This window comes from Pelodiscus sinensis, chromosome 6 (assembly GCF_049634645.1).
Source record: "Pelodiscus sinensis isolate JC-2024 chromosome 6, ASM4963464v1, whole genome shotgun sequence".
Taxonomy (NCBI): Eukaryota; Metazoa; Chordata; order Testudines; family Trionychidae; genus Pelodiscus; species Pelodiscus sinensis.
This window is the reverse complement of record NC_134716.1, coordinates 89843690-89861283: the sequence shown is the minus strand read 5'-3', so window position 1 is coordinate 89861283 and position 17594 is coordinate 89843690. Positions and strand designations below refer to the sequence as shown.

The 17594-nt window shown below is 48.2% G+C and overlaps 1 protein-coding gene and 1 long non-coding RNA gene across 8 annotated transcripts in view; one reads left to right on the top strand and one right to left on the bottom strand.

The window, feature by feature from the left end:
• ERBIN (erbb2 interacting protein) overlaps positions 1-17594 on the top strand; it is a 250724-nt gene that overhangs the window by 121937 nt on the left and 111193 nt on the right. The gene's annotated exons all lie outside the window — the stretch shown is intronic.
• Positions 16827-17594, bottom strand: part of LOC142829938 (uncharacterized) — an 89452-nt gene continuing 88684 nt past the window's right edge. For both annotated transcript variants that reach the window (XR_012904883.1, XR_012904882.1), the window contains exon 3: positions 16827-17323. This is a non-coding gene — a long non-coding RNA (uncharacterized LOC142829938). The remainder of the gene's footprint in view (positions 17324-17594) is intronic.

The window sequence follows — 17594 nt, the reverse complement described above, 5'->3', positions numbered from 1 at the left end:
TCTTGTGTATGTTTATCTAGCCTGTTCTTAACTTACAGTTATAGGGATTCCACAGTCTCCCTTATGAGCCTATTCTAGAGCTTAATTATCCATATACAGTGGAGTCTGGATTAACTGACACCCAGTAATCCGACACTCCACTTTATCCGACCCTTCAGCTCCCGGTGACTTTGTCCCCGGAAGCTGCAGGGTCAGATACAGCGCGGGCCGAGAGAACAGCCCCGCTTGCTGCCCCGTCGCTCTCTAGGAGCAACTGCTGCCGCTCCTGCTGGGGACGAAGCGGCCCTGGCAGGAGCGGCAGCAGCTTCTCCTAGAGAGCAACGGAACAGCTGATGCTGCTCCTGCCCGGGACATCCCCCACAGGGGCGGCATCAGCTGTTCCCTTGCTCTCTTGGAGCAGCTGCTGCCTCTTTTGCCTGGAAGCGTCCCGGCAGAAGCGGCATCAGCTGTTCCCTTGCTCGCTACAGTAGAGTCTGTATCATCTGACATATTCGGTAATCCGACCATGTGTCGGTCCCGTTTAGGTCGGATGATAGGGACTCTACTGTAGTTAGAAAGCTTTTCCTAATATCTAACCTAAATCTGCAGATTAAGCTGAGTACAGGTCCTATCTTTAATGGACATGGAGAACAACAAATCATTTTATAACTGCTTTTAAGGTATTTGAAGACTATTATCAGATCCCTGCCTCCTCTAACCCCCTCCCCCCTCAGCTCCAAAACTCCTTCATTGTCTTTTCTCAAAACTGAACATGCTCAATTTTTTAAAACCATTCTTTATGATCAGGTATTCTAAACCTTTTATAAGGTTCATGGCATTAGCTCTGTAGCTGCCATCTTTATTTTTCATGAGTGCTGTGTAGAGCATTTTCTCTTAAGAATACTAATTATTGCATTTCAGGAAGTTAATGGAAATGTGGCATTAGAGAGGTGACAAGAACTGCTGATAGTAGAAATACATCATCATCACAATGTCATACTTTTAGTTTTTTTCTTCGTATCAGATTTCTGTATTGAATATCAGACTTTGTAGTGATGTTCCTATAGGTCTTTTCCTCTACTGCTTTTTATGGCATGTAGAACATATACCAAGGTTGAGTGTTGCTGACTAAGACTGACACTTTCCAGATGGGTTTTGCTGTTTATTCTGAGGGGTACTGGACTCTGCTGTGAGCTTGAACAGGCAACATAACTGGCATAGCAGAAGATGTAATATTGTAGTAAAGTTTTGTACCTTGATCACACTTGGATCTGAATTTCTATAATACGTACAATTGTGGAGAATGTTAATCACCATTATAGGCCACATCTAGTATGGGGTGGAGTATCTTCTGAATTCCTTCAGTTTTAGGAAAAGACAAGTTTGAATTAGGGATGTAAAAGTTTAACTGGTAAGCATATGCCTTACCTGCATGTTTACTGGCTAACAGGTCAACCAGAGAAGCCCCTGCAGTCATAGCATAGCAAGGCTGGAGCAGCCACTATTTCCAAGTGCAGGACTAGCTGCCCACAGCGGATGATTAACTGATTAAACAAATCATTTAACATGCTAACTATTCTGGGTGGTTTTTACCTGTCTAGTTTGAATGAAATTAGCATCTTGCAGGACAGGGCTCTGGATAAGAGAGATATCAAACCTTTTATGTGGGGACTAGATCTAAATTAGTATCCTCTCAGCAAATGAAAGAAGTTGTAAATAGTGTCATTTTTAAATGTTTTAGGTTCAACAAAATGTATTATTTCTTGCTTAGTTTTTTTTTCGGTTCCTCATCAGGAAGAACAGGCGGGGAGAAGAGGAGGATGAGTTGCACTGTATTTAAGAGAGCAGTATGATTGCCCGGAGCTCCAGTGTATAGAGGGAGAAAAGCCTGTTGAGAGTTGATGGGTTAAGTTTAGAGGTGGAAGCAACAGGGGCGATGTTGTGGGGGTGATGTTATAGTTGGTATCTTCTACAGACCACTGGATCAGGCGGATGAGGTAGACGAGGCTTTCTGTGGACAAATGAGAGAAGCTTCCACATCACAGGGCTTGGTTCTCATGGGGGACTGGGGACTTCAGTCACCTTGACATGTGTTGGGAGACCGATACAGCAGTACACAGACAATACAGGAAGTTTTTGGAGAATGTTGGGGATAACTTCTTGGTACAAGTGCTGAAGGATCCGACCAGGGGCCATGCACAGCTTGACCTGCTGCTCACAAACAGGGAGGAACTAGTAGGGGAAGTAGAGGTGGGTGGCAACCTGGGAAGCAGTGATCATGAGATGGTAGATTTCAAGATCCTGATAAAAGGGAGAAAGGAGAATAGCAAAATACACACCCTGGACTTCAGAAAAGTAGACTTTGACTCCCTCAGAGAACTGATGGGCAAGATTCCCTGGGATGCTAACAAGAAGGGGAAAGGAGTCCAGGAGAGCTGGCAGTATTTTAAAGAAGCCTTATTAAAGGCACAGGAAGAAACCATCCCGATGCACAGTAAAAAAAAAAAACAACAAATATAGTAGGTGACCAGATTGGCTTACTGGGGAAATCCTTGGTGAGTTTAAACACAAAAAGGAAGCTTATAAGAAGTGGAAACTTGGACAGATGACTAGAGAGGAGTATAAATATTGCTCAAGAATGCAGGGGAGCTATCAGGAAAGTGAAAGCGCAGTTGGAATTGCAGCTAGCAAGGGATGTGAAGGATAATAAGAAAGGTTTCTACAGACATGTTAGCAATAATAAGATGACCAGGGAGGGCATGGGGCCCTAACTGGATGAAGGAGGTAACCTAGTGACAGATGATGTGGGGAAAGCTAAAGTACTCAATGCTTTCTTTGACTCTGTCTTCACAAACAAGGTCAGCTTCCGGACTAATGCCCTAGGCAACGCAGTATGGGAAGGAGGTGGGCAGCCTTTGGTGGAGAAAGAACAAGTTAGGAACTATTTAGAAAAGCTACACATACACAAATCCATGGGTCGAGATGTAATGCATCCGAGGATACCGAGGGAGTTGGCAAATGTCATTGCAGAGCCTTTGGCCATTATCTTTTGAAAACTCATGGAGATCGGGAGAGATCCCGGATGATTGAAAAAAAGGCAAATGTAGTGCCCATCTTTAAAAAAGGGAAGAAAGGGAATCCAGGAAACTACAAACCAGTCAGCCTTACCTCAGTCCCCAGAAAAATCATGGCGGGGATCCTCAAGGAATCCATTTTGATGCACTTGGAAGAGGGGAAAGTGATCAGAAATAGTCAACATGGATTCACTAAGGGCAAGTCATGCCTGACCAATCTGATGAGCTTCTATGATGAGGTAACTGTGTCTGTGGACATGGGAAAGTCAGTGGATGTGATATACCTTGACTTTAGCAAAGCTTTTGATACGGTCTCTCACAATATTCTTGCCAGCAAGTTAAGGAAGCATGGATTGGGAAAGTGGACTGTAAGATGGATAGAAAGCTGGCTAGACTATCGTGCCCGACGGGTTGTGATTAATGGCTCGATGTCAGGTTGGTGGTCGGTTTCTAGCGGAGTGCCCCAAGGATCGATTCTAGGGCCAGTTATGTTCAACATCTTTATTAATGGTCATCGGCTTCCCTTGGGCCACTTCCTCACTCCCCCTCGGCATCTTACCTGGCTCCACGCTGCCTGCTGGTGCTCGGGGTCTTGGTAGTGGTAGTCTGCAACATGGGGCAGGGTAAAGAAGGTATTTTCTTTGGAGCAAGGGCCCACTGGTCCGGGCCAGTCCTCAGCCTCTGCCAGGTCCTCAGAGCCCTCCTGGCTTGGGAGCTCAGGGCAGGCCTCTGCTTCCTCCGGTGGCTAAGGCCTTAATCCTACCTGCCCTTCCCTGCCCTTTGGCTTCTGGGGAGTTAAAGGGGCAGGACATGGCTCAGCCCACCCAGGTTTGGAGAGGGGTTCTTCCCCCTCGGGGTCAATGAGCAGCCTCCCCTGCTCACTCCTTGAGGTTCAGCCCCCTCCCTGAGGCCCGCCTCCCACCAACCCCTTTCCTCCTGTTGCTTGCTCTCCCCCACCTTTACTCATTTTCACTGGGCTGGAAGAGGTGGTTGGGGTGTGGGAGAGGATGAGGACTCCAACTTGAAGTGTGGGCTCCAGGGTAGGATCAGAAATGACTGGTTTAGGAGGGGGGCTCTGGGCTGGGGCCCAGGGTTTCGGAGTGTGGGAGTGGACTCAGGGCTAGGGTAGGAGTTGTGGTGTGGGCTTTGGAGTGAGGCTGGCAATGAAGGGGTTTGAGGTACAAGATGGGGTTTCAGCTAGAGGCAGTGGGGTTGGATGCAGAAGGGGAATGTAGGCCTAGGCACCAGCTTGGCTGCATTTCAGATGGTTTCTGGTCAGTGGCACAGCGGGACTGAGGCAGGTTCCCTCTGTGCAGCTCTTGGAAGCAGCCATCATGTCCCTGCAGCTGCTAGCTCAGAGGTGGGCAATAATTTTTGTTGGGGAGGTGTGTGTGTGTGTGTGTGTGTGGGGGGGGGGGTTACCCAAGATTTTGGTAAGTGGTCAGCTGCGCTTTTCTGTGGAGGAGGTGCGGGCTCTAGGTTGGAGGTTGGGTGTAGAAGGATGCACTGGGTAAGAGACTGGAGTGTAGGAGGAAGTGTGGGGTCTGAGAGGGTGTTTGGGTGAAGGAGGGTTGTGACCCGGGTCAGGTGATTGGGGGTGTAGGATCAGGGAGGGAGTGTGGGTACAGGAAAGGATTCTGGCCTGGAGGAGGGGTATAGGGTCTGGGAGGGAGTTGTCACCTGGGGCAGGGGGTGCAGAGGGTTTGGATGGTGATCTGGGGGTGGGAGTTGGGGTGGAGGAGGGATTGGGGTGCCAGAGGAAGGTCCTGGGTGGGAAGAGTTTACCTAAGTGTCTCCTGGCCAGCAGGCTGCAGCACCTCCAAGGGAGGCTGAACTTCCTGCTTGCTCCAGTCCCAGCCTGCTTGAAAATACAGGCTGCTCCCTCCAAGTGGCACTCAACTTTGTATGGGGGAACAGGCTTGCGTTGCCCCAGTCTCTCAGGCAAATCTCTCAGCTCCAAATGGCTGGCTGTTTTCTGGCAAAGCAGCCTGTCCCTTGTGGGGGGTTGGAAGCAGTGTGGGCTGGCAGCCCAGTCAGCTCTCCTATATTTTCTGTTGGGGGGGCGGGGCAAAATCAGGTCCGGGGGCTATGTCCCATCCTAAAAGCATTTCTTTGCAACCCACCCAGCTGATTAGCAGAGTGTGCATACTTACAGCTAGCTGCTCGTGTTCAGCTGTCCCTCCCCTCCTTCAACCTTGCTCGGTCCCGCAGCTGAGCTGTCCCAGGAACCTCCTGCTAGCTGTGCAGAGGAGAGGAGGGAGCTGAAATCAGGGTTTCCTCCTGCCCCTGAACCCAGTCTCTGGAGAGAAGAGGTCAGGGAGAGGAGTGCCTGTCTCAAGAAGCAGTGCACTGCTTGTAAGATTTCAATGCCCGTGTTCACACATAAATACACACACGCTTCCCTTCCCATACTTATGGTAACCATATTTCCTGAACCAAAAATGGGGACACATTAGCCACAACCCCTGACCCTGTTAGCCATGCCCATGACCCCTTAGGCCCTGCCACAGGAGGTCCTGCCCCTGGGACTAATACTTTTGGGGTCAAGCTGGACACATGACCAGAAGTAAAGGGTGTCATGTGACCCCTCTAAGAACTCCTCCCACCATCCTCTACCAATAGGGATGGGTGTGGGTCCCATAGGAGCCTTGCCCTTCCATGCAACTATACTACAATTGCATTAACCCATTCCTCGGATCACATGACACTGCAGGGCCATGGGTCCCAACTTGATTTAAGCTGAGATCCAGGATCCGAGTCTTATTACTTTGCAGTGTACATGCAGCCCCATTTGACTCAGGGCCTGGGAGTCATCCAGAACTATCCCACAGTTTCATGGGACAACGTCCTTAGTCCTCTTAATGGATGATGCTTACTGGTTCCAATTAACTGGCAATCAGAGGGGGCTGAAGCAGCTCCCTACCAGCTGCAGGCAGGATGCTGCTCCAGCCCTGCAGAGGGCCTGCTGGAGACAGGTGTTGCTCTTGTCCAGAGCAGCCTCTCTCTGGGGGGAGTCCCGCCTGCTGTGAACAGAGGCTACTCCACAGGGCCTGGGAGCTGGCACCAGCCACAATGTGACCTAACATTTACTGGTTAACTGATTAGTGGGAATTTACATCCCTAATGAGATGTATAGTAACTGCATTTTTTGAAGTTACTGCAAAATTATCAAGTGTCCTCCGTTTCTACATGCCATAATGACATTACAGGCAGTCCCCGGGTTATGTACAAGATAGGGACTGTAGGTTTGTTCTTAAGTTGAATTTGTATGTAAGTCGGAACTGGTACATATTGTAGGGGAAACTCTAGCCAAACATTTCTCCAGAGCTCAGTTTTATTCTCCCACACCTCACTTCCCTCAGTCCTTGATTCTCAAGATGAGGTGTCTGCTGAGAAAAGCCGCTCCGCGTCTCCCTGGTCTGCTGGCGGGGGGCGCTAGCTTCGCATCTCCCTGGTCTGCTGGGGGGAAGCAGCTAGTGCGGGGTTGCCTCACCCCGTTTGTAAGTAGGGATCTGATGTAAGTCGGATCCATGTAACCCGGGGACTGCCTGTACTGAACTAATCATAACAGTTACAGGGTGGAGAAGACAATGTATGAGCCCTTACCACCACTGGTTGAAAGACACATTTCCCAAGGAGATCAATGGGGCCGAGCTATTTTATATGAAAAGCTACTGAGATATGTATATGTCACTCATGTGATGGCAATGCCTATCTTATCTCCCAAGGTCCCTTCCAGTTCTAGTATTCTATGATTCTCTGCAAATACCTAATATCATTGCCAAATGTGACCACTTCCCAGCTTGCTTACAAAGGGCCTGATCCAGTTTAAACTTTATGCTAGGATTAGGCCCAAAGCAGTTTGTTTACATTACCCAAGAAGATCCAGTTAACATTTAGTCACCCTTCAAAAATATAAGGGACCAATCAGTAAAAGACCCATTGCCTGACAGAGGTGAACTTTGAATAAAATTAGAGAGATTTTGAATTGATTTCTTCTGACAGCAGTGCTTTCTCAGCACAGTGCTTTCTCAGCACAGATTTCACTTTGTGTGTCAGAATAACTCAGAAATGCACAAGACACACAAGTCATGACAATGCTCTCTATAGAGAGACGATACATCCCACCTCTCTGTGGATGTGCGAATGTTTTCATGTGACATCTTAACATGCTGTTTAAATTACCAACTGCTTGCATGATGAAGACTCTCAAAGAGTCTGTCCATCATCCACACCAGAATGACACAGTGATTTCGCTGAGGTGGTAACAGACCCAATCTCTCTGTGGGCTAATGTGGAGCAGCAGGGAGCCTAGCGTGGTCTCTCAGGGATAGAGGCCGGGGGTGCCTCTATTTCAGTGGTTTTCAAACTTTTTGGTCCGTGAACTATTTGGCTTAATGTAAACCTTTCTGTGGACTACCAGGTGCTAATGGAAACTTACCACTAAATACATAATTACACCCAAGTCATTTTGCTAGTGAAGCAGTTAGGGAGAACTGTTTAATTTAAAGTATTAAACAGATTAAGCGTTTTAACTTTCTCATGTTAGATTATCAAACTTAATTTTAAATAAAGTAAAATATTAATTTATGTCCAACACAAAAGGTTGCAACGTTTTCTTTGTTTATGGCAGGGGTGGGGAACCTTTTTTCGGTTGGGGGCCACTGACCTACAGGAAAATCAGTTGGGGACCACATAAGTGAGAAGCAAAAAAACCTCTTCAAAACCCCCTACCCCTCATTGATGTGTCCACCAACTGCAAGGGATGGTGCAGTGTATGGCCAGGAGAGAGGGTGCAGGAGAATGGTGGATGCAGGAGCAGGGTGGGGGTAGGTGTCTGGGCAGGAGAGAGAGTGAGGAATAAGGGAGGGTGTTGGTGCAAGCGAGGGCTGCAGGGTTTTGGCAGGGGGAGAGGAGTGAGTGAGGGGGATTGAAGTGCAGAGATCTGGGCATGAGTGGGGATGCTTACCTGGCTTTGTACCCCCTTGCAGTGAGAGAAGCTTCTGGACAGTGTGCTGCTGTTCCCCCAGTGGGGGGGGAGGGGAGCCTTCACAGCCCCCCACACACAGTGGGGAGCCCACACAGCCATGAGGCTACAGCATCAGCTTTGGCTTCCCGCTCGGAGGTGTGGGAAGTGAGATGGGGAGGTGAAAAAAGCCCCAACCCTGCTAGACCGACTTACAGAGATGGGCAGAGCAAGCAGCTCCATGCGCTGCCCTTCCCCCAGTGATGTGGGGAGGAGGGATGAGGGGAGAAAGAGCGGCAGCACATGGAGTGCACCTACTGAGCCCGAGCACGCCCCCCACAGTGCCCCAGCTGGGCTCTATGCAGCCCCTGCTGGGGCTGAAGAAGCTGCCCAAAGTGCCCAAAGGCACCAAGGTCTGGGAGCGGCTATGCCTGGTTTTGCCTCAGACCCACCCGTCATTCCTCCCCGCCCCCCAGCAGTGGCCTCTGTAACAAAGAACAAGCGGCCACCTGGAGATGGAGGAGGTGGCGGTTGTGGCACGGCTGGACTGAGGGTTTCACGTGCCGGAGGCAGTCGCGCAGGGGGAGAGAGGAGGCGTCTGCAGTGGGACCAGAAGCTCCGCGTGCCAGAGACAGTTCAATGGGGGGAGGGAAGAGGCTGTGTGGTGCGCAGTGGTAGGGTAACTGCAGTGGGTGAAGGGATGGCAGGGGCTTGCCATGTGGCGGCTCACACCACACTTGGGGAATACTTCCGATTCCAGCTTCCAGTCAGCTCCGGAAACCTCACACCGCTGGAAGCCAGCCTGTCTGCCCACTGGCAAAGTGGCAAGGGAGCCATCTACATACTCAGCGGTAGGGCAAGGCCATTGCTGTTGCACTAGGGTGCGTCCCTGTGAGGCTGTCTCAGCCGGGAGAAGGGAAATGGCAGTGCATGGAGACATTTCTAGCTTGCTTCTTCCCCTCAAGCCAGGTCTGGTGGTGCTTTCCGGGACATTTAATTACTTGATGGGGATACCAGGACAAAGTATTTAAATTCGGGACTCTCCCAAAATATCCGGGATGTATGGTTAGTGTACCCAAACCCCATTTCTGCAGAACGGGAGGGGAAAGACAATAGAGCAGTACAGCTTTCCCTGTCTTAGAGACAGCATATGGCTTCTGTCAGAATCTTACAAAGCAGCAGCCAGCACACACACTCTGTGGGTATGTCTACACTACAAAGTTAATTCGAACTAACGGATGTTAGTTCGAATTAACTTTGATAGGTGCTACACTAGTGCTCTGCTAGTTCGAACTTAATTCGAACTAGCGGAGCGCTTAATTCGAACTAGGTAAACCTCATTTTATGAGGACTAACGCCTAGTTCGAATTAGCTAGTTCGAATTAAGGGCTGTGTAGCCACTTAATTCGAACTAGTGGGAGGCTAGCCCTCCCCAGCTTTCCCTGGTGGCCACTCTGGGCACCACCAAGGAAACTCGTCTGCCCCCCTCCCGGCCCTGGAGCCCTTAAAGGGGCACGGGGTGGCTACGGTGCCCGTGCCAGGTGCAACCCTGCCAGCACCCAGCCAGCAGACCCTGCACCTGGCACATGTCGAGGCAGCCACCCGCTGCCACCCAGCCCTCCGCCTCTTCCCGGGACCAGGCTGGCGGCTCCTGGGAGCCTGCCCGGGTCCGCAAGAGGCGGGCGTCCGCCTGGTCTAGTGCGGAGATCGTGGACCTCATCCATGACCTCCGCACTAGGCACCGGAAAGTGGCCGTCTAGGGCAGGATAGCTGCCAGCCTGGCCACCCGGGAGCAGGTTTGCATGAAAATCAAGGTGGTCCACTGAGACCCCCGACCCTGAGCCCTGAGCTTAGAATGTCCGTACTGGGTCAGACCAAAGGTCCATCTAGCCCAGTAGCCTGTCTGCCGACAGTGGCCAACACTAGGGACCCTGGAGGGGATGGACCAAAACAATGACCAAGCCATTTGTCTCGTGCCATCCATCTCCAGCCTTCCATAAACAGAGGCCAGGGACACCATTTCTACCCCCCGGCTAATAGCACTCCATGGACCCAACCTCCATGAATTGATCTAACTTCTCTTTAAACTCTGTTCTAGTTCTAGCCTTCACAGCCTCCTGCAGCAAGGAGTTCCACAGGTTGACTATTTGCTTTGTGAAGAAGAACTTTCTGTTATTAGTTTGAAGCCTGCTACCCATTCATTTCATTTGGTGTCCTCTAGTCCTTCTATTATGGGAACTAATGAAGAACTTTTCTTTATGCACCCTCTTCACACCACTCATGCTTTTATAGACCTCTATCATATCCCCCCTCAGTGTCCTTTTTTCTAAGCTGAGAAGTCCCAGTCTCTTTAGGCTTTCTTCATATGGGACCTATTCCCAACCACTGATCATTTTAGTTGCCCTCCCCTCTCCCACCTTCTCTCTTCCCCTTCTTCCACCTCCTTTTCCCAGTTTCCCTGAGTTTTGTTCAATAAAGAGAGTTTCTATTTTTGAACACACGTGTCCTTTATTTTGTACATCAGGAAGGGGGGCTAGGGATGGGTAAGTGGAAGGAGGTGAGGGAGGACTGGGGTACGAGTCCCCGATGGGGAGGACTGGGGTGGCTCTGTGGGCTCCTCGGGGTGGAAGCTCTCCTGAAGCCCCTTGATTGACCCCCCCCTCCGGATGGTAGCCTGCGGCTAGTGCAGCCAGGCTGATGGCCGAGTGCTGTGATGTGTCGAGTGTGGGCACTCAGGGCACTCCAAGCCAGGACTGCTTTGCAAGCGGGGAACCCCTGAGAACTGTCTGTCCGGGGTGGGGGTCGGGTCCCTTTAAGCACAGCCCTCGGCTAGCCTGAGGCAGCAGCTCCACGCTCTAAGTCCTAATCTGATGCCTAGCATGCACTGCTTCTGTCCATCCTTAACCTCAGTTCAGGGTCCACTCAGTGTGGACATGCTAGTTCGAATTAGCAAAACGCTAATTCAAACTAATTTTTAAGTCTAGATGCACTAGTTCGAATTTGCTTAGTTCGAATTAACTAATTCGAACTAAGTTAGTTCGAATTAGTGCTGTAGTGTAGACATACCCTGTATCACTGATACACACACACCCAGTCTATGCTACACTGTCTCTGTGCCCCACACACGCATTGCCACACACACTCTACTGTCTCTGTGCTACACGCACCTTCAATGTGTGTCGCAAACAGTGTCTCCCATATGGTGTTTCTCTCTCTCCCTCTTTAAACCCTGGTCTGTGATCACATACCAAAATTCATGAAGTGGCCCCCTAGCAAAAATTATTGCTCACCCCTGGTATAAGGTATGCAGCTGGGCAATTGCCCATTCCCCCACTGCCAGGCTTCTCCTGCCCTCTGCCTTGTACAGGGGTGGGCGAAAGGGCCTCTGTGGGCTCAATGCGGCCCACCAGGTGTGTTGATCTGGCCCATGGAGATCCTGCTGCTCCCCTGCCCCCAGACTAATCAGGGATTGGGGAGTGTTTGGCACTTAGTCAACTCTAATGGTTAACTCTAAATGCTGTGTGTGGGAGGGCAGGGAGTGAGAGTTCATGCTTCCCTCACCCCAGGCTGATCGGGGCTTTGAGGCTCGGGGAAGAGTGTGAAGTCTCCTCCAACCCTGCAAGGTGTCAGCTCACAGGGGTAAGGCTCAACAGGGTTGTGGATTTGCTTCAAGACAGAGTCCATTAGGATAGTTGCTTTTATTAATCTCACTACGTAACTACTATTACAGGGTTAATACTGCCAGATGGTTACACAGCTACTGCAAAGTAATACACCAGTAAGCACAGGCAATGTATAAAAGAGTAACAGGCACTTGGAAATGCTTACGCTCCTTCAGTCTGCAGGGAGTCCCATTCCGGTCGCCTCACACCTGGCCTTAGTGGACGTGGCTCCAGCTAGGGGGATCCAGGGCACTCTTCGAGGTCTAGGTCCCTGCTAAGACTCCCAGAGGGTTGGGTCTCCCAGTGATCTTATATTTTAGCTGTTGGATGAGTGTGTGCGAGTTGGCCCAATGACATTCTCAGCATTTCCGAAAACCAAGGTCATGTTATTGGCTCGGCTCTCAGCTAGCAAGCATAGGGAGTTGCAGCTGATGAAGGCAGTTTGATAAACACCTGGTATTTTCACCATCAGGGCTCATGGCTGACCTAGAGGAATACAAATTTAACTCCTGCAGGTCTACATACGGCTTTTTATGTGACACAAGGGGCTTGGCATTTAGAGCCAACCACCAGCTGATGCTTAGCTGGCTGGTGACTCCAAGCATGGTGCTTCCTTGCAGGGTGGGGGCAGACTTTGTGTATTCCTCCAGGCCCTGATTGACCTAGGGAAGGGGGCGGGGGGAGAGTGTGTGATGTCTTCTCCCACCACCAGGGGCACGGGCGCCTAGAGAGAACCACCAGTTGTTCAGAACAGTTGGCGGTTCTCTCGGGGTGCTGTGGAGGAGATGGGCAAAGACTTCACGCAGTCCCCCACCCACAGACCAGTAGGTGCGGTCTTCTGGAGCAGCGTAGGGCCACTTCAAACATTTCTGAAGTGCCCCTGGTCAAAAATTATTGACAGGGCTTGACAAATGGCGGCAAAACCTACTCGCCAGCTCTGCACTGTGCAGTAATTTACTAGTCAAGTAGTCGATTAAATTTCCATCGACTAGTAGATAGGGACTTCCACATTCCTCCTTTGAAATGCACAAGAATCCCCGCTGGGACTCTTGTACATTCCAAAGGAGGAATGCAGAACTCCATGTGTAGCCTGGGGCCAATGGGAAGTCCCGCTGACTCCAGGCTGCACGCGGCATGCCAGCTTTGAAATGTACAAGAGTCCTCAGTGGGGGCTCTTGTGCATTTCAAAGTGTAAGTGCCCTCCTGGAGTTGGGGTCAGTGGGGGACTCAAAGTCCCCCACTGACCCTGGGGTCCATGCCGCACTACCGCTTTGAAATGCCATGGGAGCCCGGGGTTAGCTGGGGACATTCCCCAGAACCTGGGATGATCTGGGGACTCCCCAGCTGACCCCGTGCTCCACACAAATGCAGCGGTGGCGTTTCAAAGGGGCAGCACCACACAGAGCCCAGGTACGGGCTCTGTGCAGCTCTGCTGCTTTGAAGTACCTGCTCTTACTCCCCCCCCCCCCCCCCTTTGCTTTCTCTGTTTGATAGAGGCAGCAAGTGGTTCTGGGGGGAATCAACTAGTCGACTCAGCTATCCGATAAGCATTTGCTTATTGGATAGTTGACTAATCCTTAACAACTTTGCAATGCATGTCTGTCTGCGAGTCCCTCTCCAACACAAGCGCTCTGTCTTCTCTCTCTCTCTGTTCATTTCTGTCTGTCTGTGTCTACCACACACTGTGCAGCCGTGTATGCACTCTTTGGAGGAAAGAATGGTGCACTCCAGCCTGATAGTATGGGTTCATCATCATGATCTGTTGCTGCAGGGAAGCTTTTGCAACCACTGCCCTGCATTTATGGTGCTTCCTGCCTCCATCCATGCTGCTTTTAGAGTGTGAAGCTATATTAACAACATGTTAACTCTTGAGGTTGTTTAAAACTTACAGTATATGTATATACTGGCTTTTGTCTGCTGAAAAAAATGTCTCTGGAAGCTAACCCTCTCCTCCATTTATATTAATTCTTAAGAGGAAATTGGATTTGCTTAATATCATTTCATTTAAAGTAACATTTTCAGGAACATATCTCTAACATTAAGTGAGGAGTTACGGTATAAGAGTTCTGTTATTTATTTGTAGCTGAATGAGGAGCCAGATCCTCGGCTGGCATGTCTTAATGCAGCATCTTTAAAGTTAATGTACACCAACTGAAGATCTGGTCTATGGTGTGTACGTAAAGTCAAGACTTTGTGCCCGTAGCTGGTACATTTTATTGCACAACAAACATCTTTTTCACCTCCATACATCTCTCAATGGGTTTTCCCCTTTAATTACTTTACAGAGGAAAAAGGACTCTTGTTCTCATAGGTAAGCAATAACTTATTCTTTATTAAGCAAATAAATTGTGTAAAATATACAAGGGGATAAGATTAGTGACAGTGATCCTTTTGATGTCTCTTGCCAAAGGCATCATCAAACGTAAAGCTACTGCAGAACCTTCTGTTTTATATAAAACATGGTAGATTAACATTTCTGTATATGGATATTTGATATTTACTTGACTGTTCTTGAAAGCAAGTTTATATTAATACTTTACTCTTCCTTAGTAGATGTTACTATATATGCAATTTATTTGTTTTTATATCTGTTATACCTTTGTACAGCCTTGTGAGGCTTTACTTTTAATTAAAATTTTCCATGCATTGTGTCTCACATTTGCCATAATATTTTGTGACTGTTACTTATTAGATATGACTCAATGAACCAATAATAATTTAGCTGCCGGTCATACTCTGGTAACTGGATAAGGATGTCATCTAGTTAATGTAGTAGTTGCCATTCTATTAATATACATAACCTTTGTGAATCTCAGCTATGTATATTTTAACTAAATTTCGCCATTATTTAAGAGATTTGGGTCAGAATCTGTTCTCATTTATAGTACATAAATATGGAGAAATTTCAAGGTAGTTGCTCTGGATTTTCACCAGTTTAACGAAGGATGCGGTCTGACAGTGTAGTTCAAATCACCTTTGCATGTTTTGTTCCTTGGTCAGGATACCAGTTGTATCTTGGTACCAGTCAGGCGCCGCCCAGCTGTTTAGCAGAGTGCCCATAGTTGCTGACACCCAGTAGATGTGTTTCTAATGGTGGTGCATGTCTGCACATGCCTTGGTGCACAGAACAAAATTTATTTTCCACACAGAGGGAAGAAATTAGAGGGAACATTGGTCAAGAATATTGTCTTTTGGGAATTACTATCAGTAACTTGCTGAGATTCCATTCTGTATATTACTGTTGTTGGTGTAGTATTTTAATAGTGCACTAAGCGATGTAACTAATATCTGTCACATGCGATATGTTCTCTATCCCATTTTGTACCCAAGTGGAAAATTGTGTGTGGCGTGTAACATTTTGTTTTGGTAGGGTTTTGGTTTTGGGGGCATTTTTGAAATATATATATCGATGGTGTATGTATTTAGAGAAAACAAGGTCAAAGAAGTACTCCTGGTACTTAGAGTGGAAGATAGTGAGATTGTAATGGTCCTTCATTCCTGTGAGAGTTATTCCACAATTCCTGACCATCCTCCAAGACAACTGTCTCCTGCACAGATTTTGTTTAACCTTGTGGAAAAAATTACACTGTGCCCAGTGGGTGGTATTGTTGACCAGGGTCTTCAACCTGAAACCTTGATTTTGATATTTGACGATTTGTTTAGTAAACATGCTGTACAATAAAAGAGTTCCTACAGTTCAGCTTGGCAATCTCTTTTCTTTAGTAGGATAATTATAAATATATAAAGTAGCTATATTATTGCTTTATAGACATGGTTTATTATATTTATTGCAGTAACATCGGTTGTATTAATTTAGGTGGAATAAATAGGCTTAAGGTGTTAACAGAGTTATTATCCAACATTAAACAGTGTTTAGAGTGCAGTATATAGAGACTTCAGCCTGTTTAAAACTAGGGTAAATATATTATTAAAATACTTTTAACCTTTTTTGCAAAGGAAAAACAGCATTTGAAATGCAAGTATCAAATAATGCTTTCGTTTTAATGGTTCTGGTGCCATCAGACAAGCACAGACTGGTGGGATCACATAGTATTGCAGGTATGGGATGATCAGCAGTGGCTATAAAACTTCTGAATATGCAAGGCCACTTTCATGGAACTTTGTGAATGGCTTTCCCCTTCCCTGAAGCGCAGGGACATCTGAATGATATCTACTCTGACCGTGGAGAAGTGTGTGGCAATTGCCCTGTGGAAACTTTAATGCCAGACATCTTCCGGTCAGTTGGGAATAAGTCAGTGGGGGCTGTCATAAGATTAGCCAAGGCAATCAAGACCATTCTCCTACTGATGGTAGAGATTCTGGGAAATGTAGATACCATTGTGGATGGCTTTGGTGGGATGGGGTTCCTTCACTGAAGTGGGGATGATAGACAGAATACACATCCCCATTTTGGCCCCTGACCACCTTGTCAAGGAGTACATAGACCATAAGGGGTACTTCTTCATGGTGCTGCACTGGTGGATCACAAGGGCCATTTCACTGACATCAGCATGTGATGGTCTGGAAAGGTACATGATGTGCACATCTTTAGGAACTCATACCTGTTCAGAAAGATGCATGCTGGAATTTTTTCCCAGACCAGAAAATCAGAATTGGAGAGGTTGAAATGCCAGTAGTGATCCTTGGTGGCCCAGTCTACCCCTTGCGCCTGTGGCTCATGAAGGCATCCTTTTCCTCTTTATGTTGGCTCCCCAGAGGTATAAATTACTAGCAATTCAACTAGAGGCTGAGCAACTGCAGAATGGTGATTTAATTTGCATTTAAAGGGAAGGTTTAAGAGTCTACTCACTGTTAGACCTCCGTGGATGCAACATTCCCTTTGTAGTGGCAGCCTGTTGTGTACTCCATAATCTTTGAGAGAGCAAGGGGGAAAGTTATCTGGCAGGATGGAGGGCTGAGACAGAGCATGCATCCAGACACCAACCTGATGAGGATTACACAGCACAAGGCAGTGTAAATCATAGAGGCTTTGAAAGAAAGTGTTATGAATGGCCAGGTTTGAGATTCATTCATGTTGCTCTCATGGAGATTCCCCTACATTCAGTGTGTTTGCCTGTAATCCCCAACCCCACCCCACCCCTGCGATATAAGCAATAAAGAGACTGTTCAGAAATCATGCTTTTTTATTTAAGGAAGATAGCTGGGCCAGAAAATAAGTCCATCGTAGGATCTGAAGGAAAGGTGGGGGGCTGGGACTTAGAAATGCGAGGATGACAATCTTATGCCTCCCAAGACACCCTGAAGGTTGTGTGAGGCTGTCTTTGAGTCTCCTCCTATCCTCTTTCTCCCCCTTTGCATTTCCTATGTGCTGGGGCCAGTGGGGCGGAGGAGGTTCTGAGGCATGGTTCTTCTCCAGGCATGTTGCATGCTCCATCATTGCCGTCAGAGAGGCAAAGATATTCTCCTGTTGCCTGACTTGCAGTTGCCTGCATGCTTTCCTCTTCTGCCGTCCTATTATCCTGTCCTGCTGCTCTGCCCACATCTCCTTCCAGGAGCGCATTCCTATACTCCATTTGCTCCTTGAACAAGTCTTCTTTTGTCCATTTTCGCCTGTGGATCTGTGACAGATGGACCACTACTGGAGCTGGGGGAGTACACAGCAAAACTTGCTGCTGTTATCACTGTAACAAAAAGTAAGATGGGCACACATTACAGGAGCTACATTGTGTTAAACTTAAACCTAATCTGTTAACATACAGCAAAGGTCTGTAAAGACAATGGAGATATGTTTTATGCAAGGCCAAAGTTATATTAAAGTGACTACCACAGCAGAGTTCTCAAGGGAACCTTTTGACTCTCACAGTTCAGAGGCAGGCATGGTAAGGGGCTTGCCAGGGCACAATCCTTCAGGTGGGAGGGGGTGGTTTATGGGGTCTGCTCATGCCGGAGGGG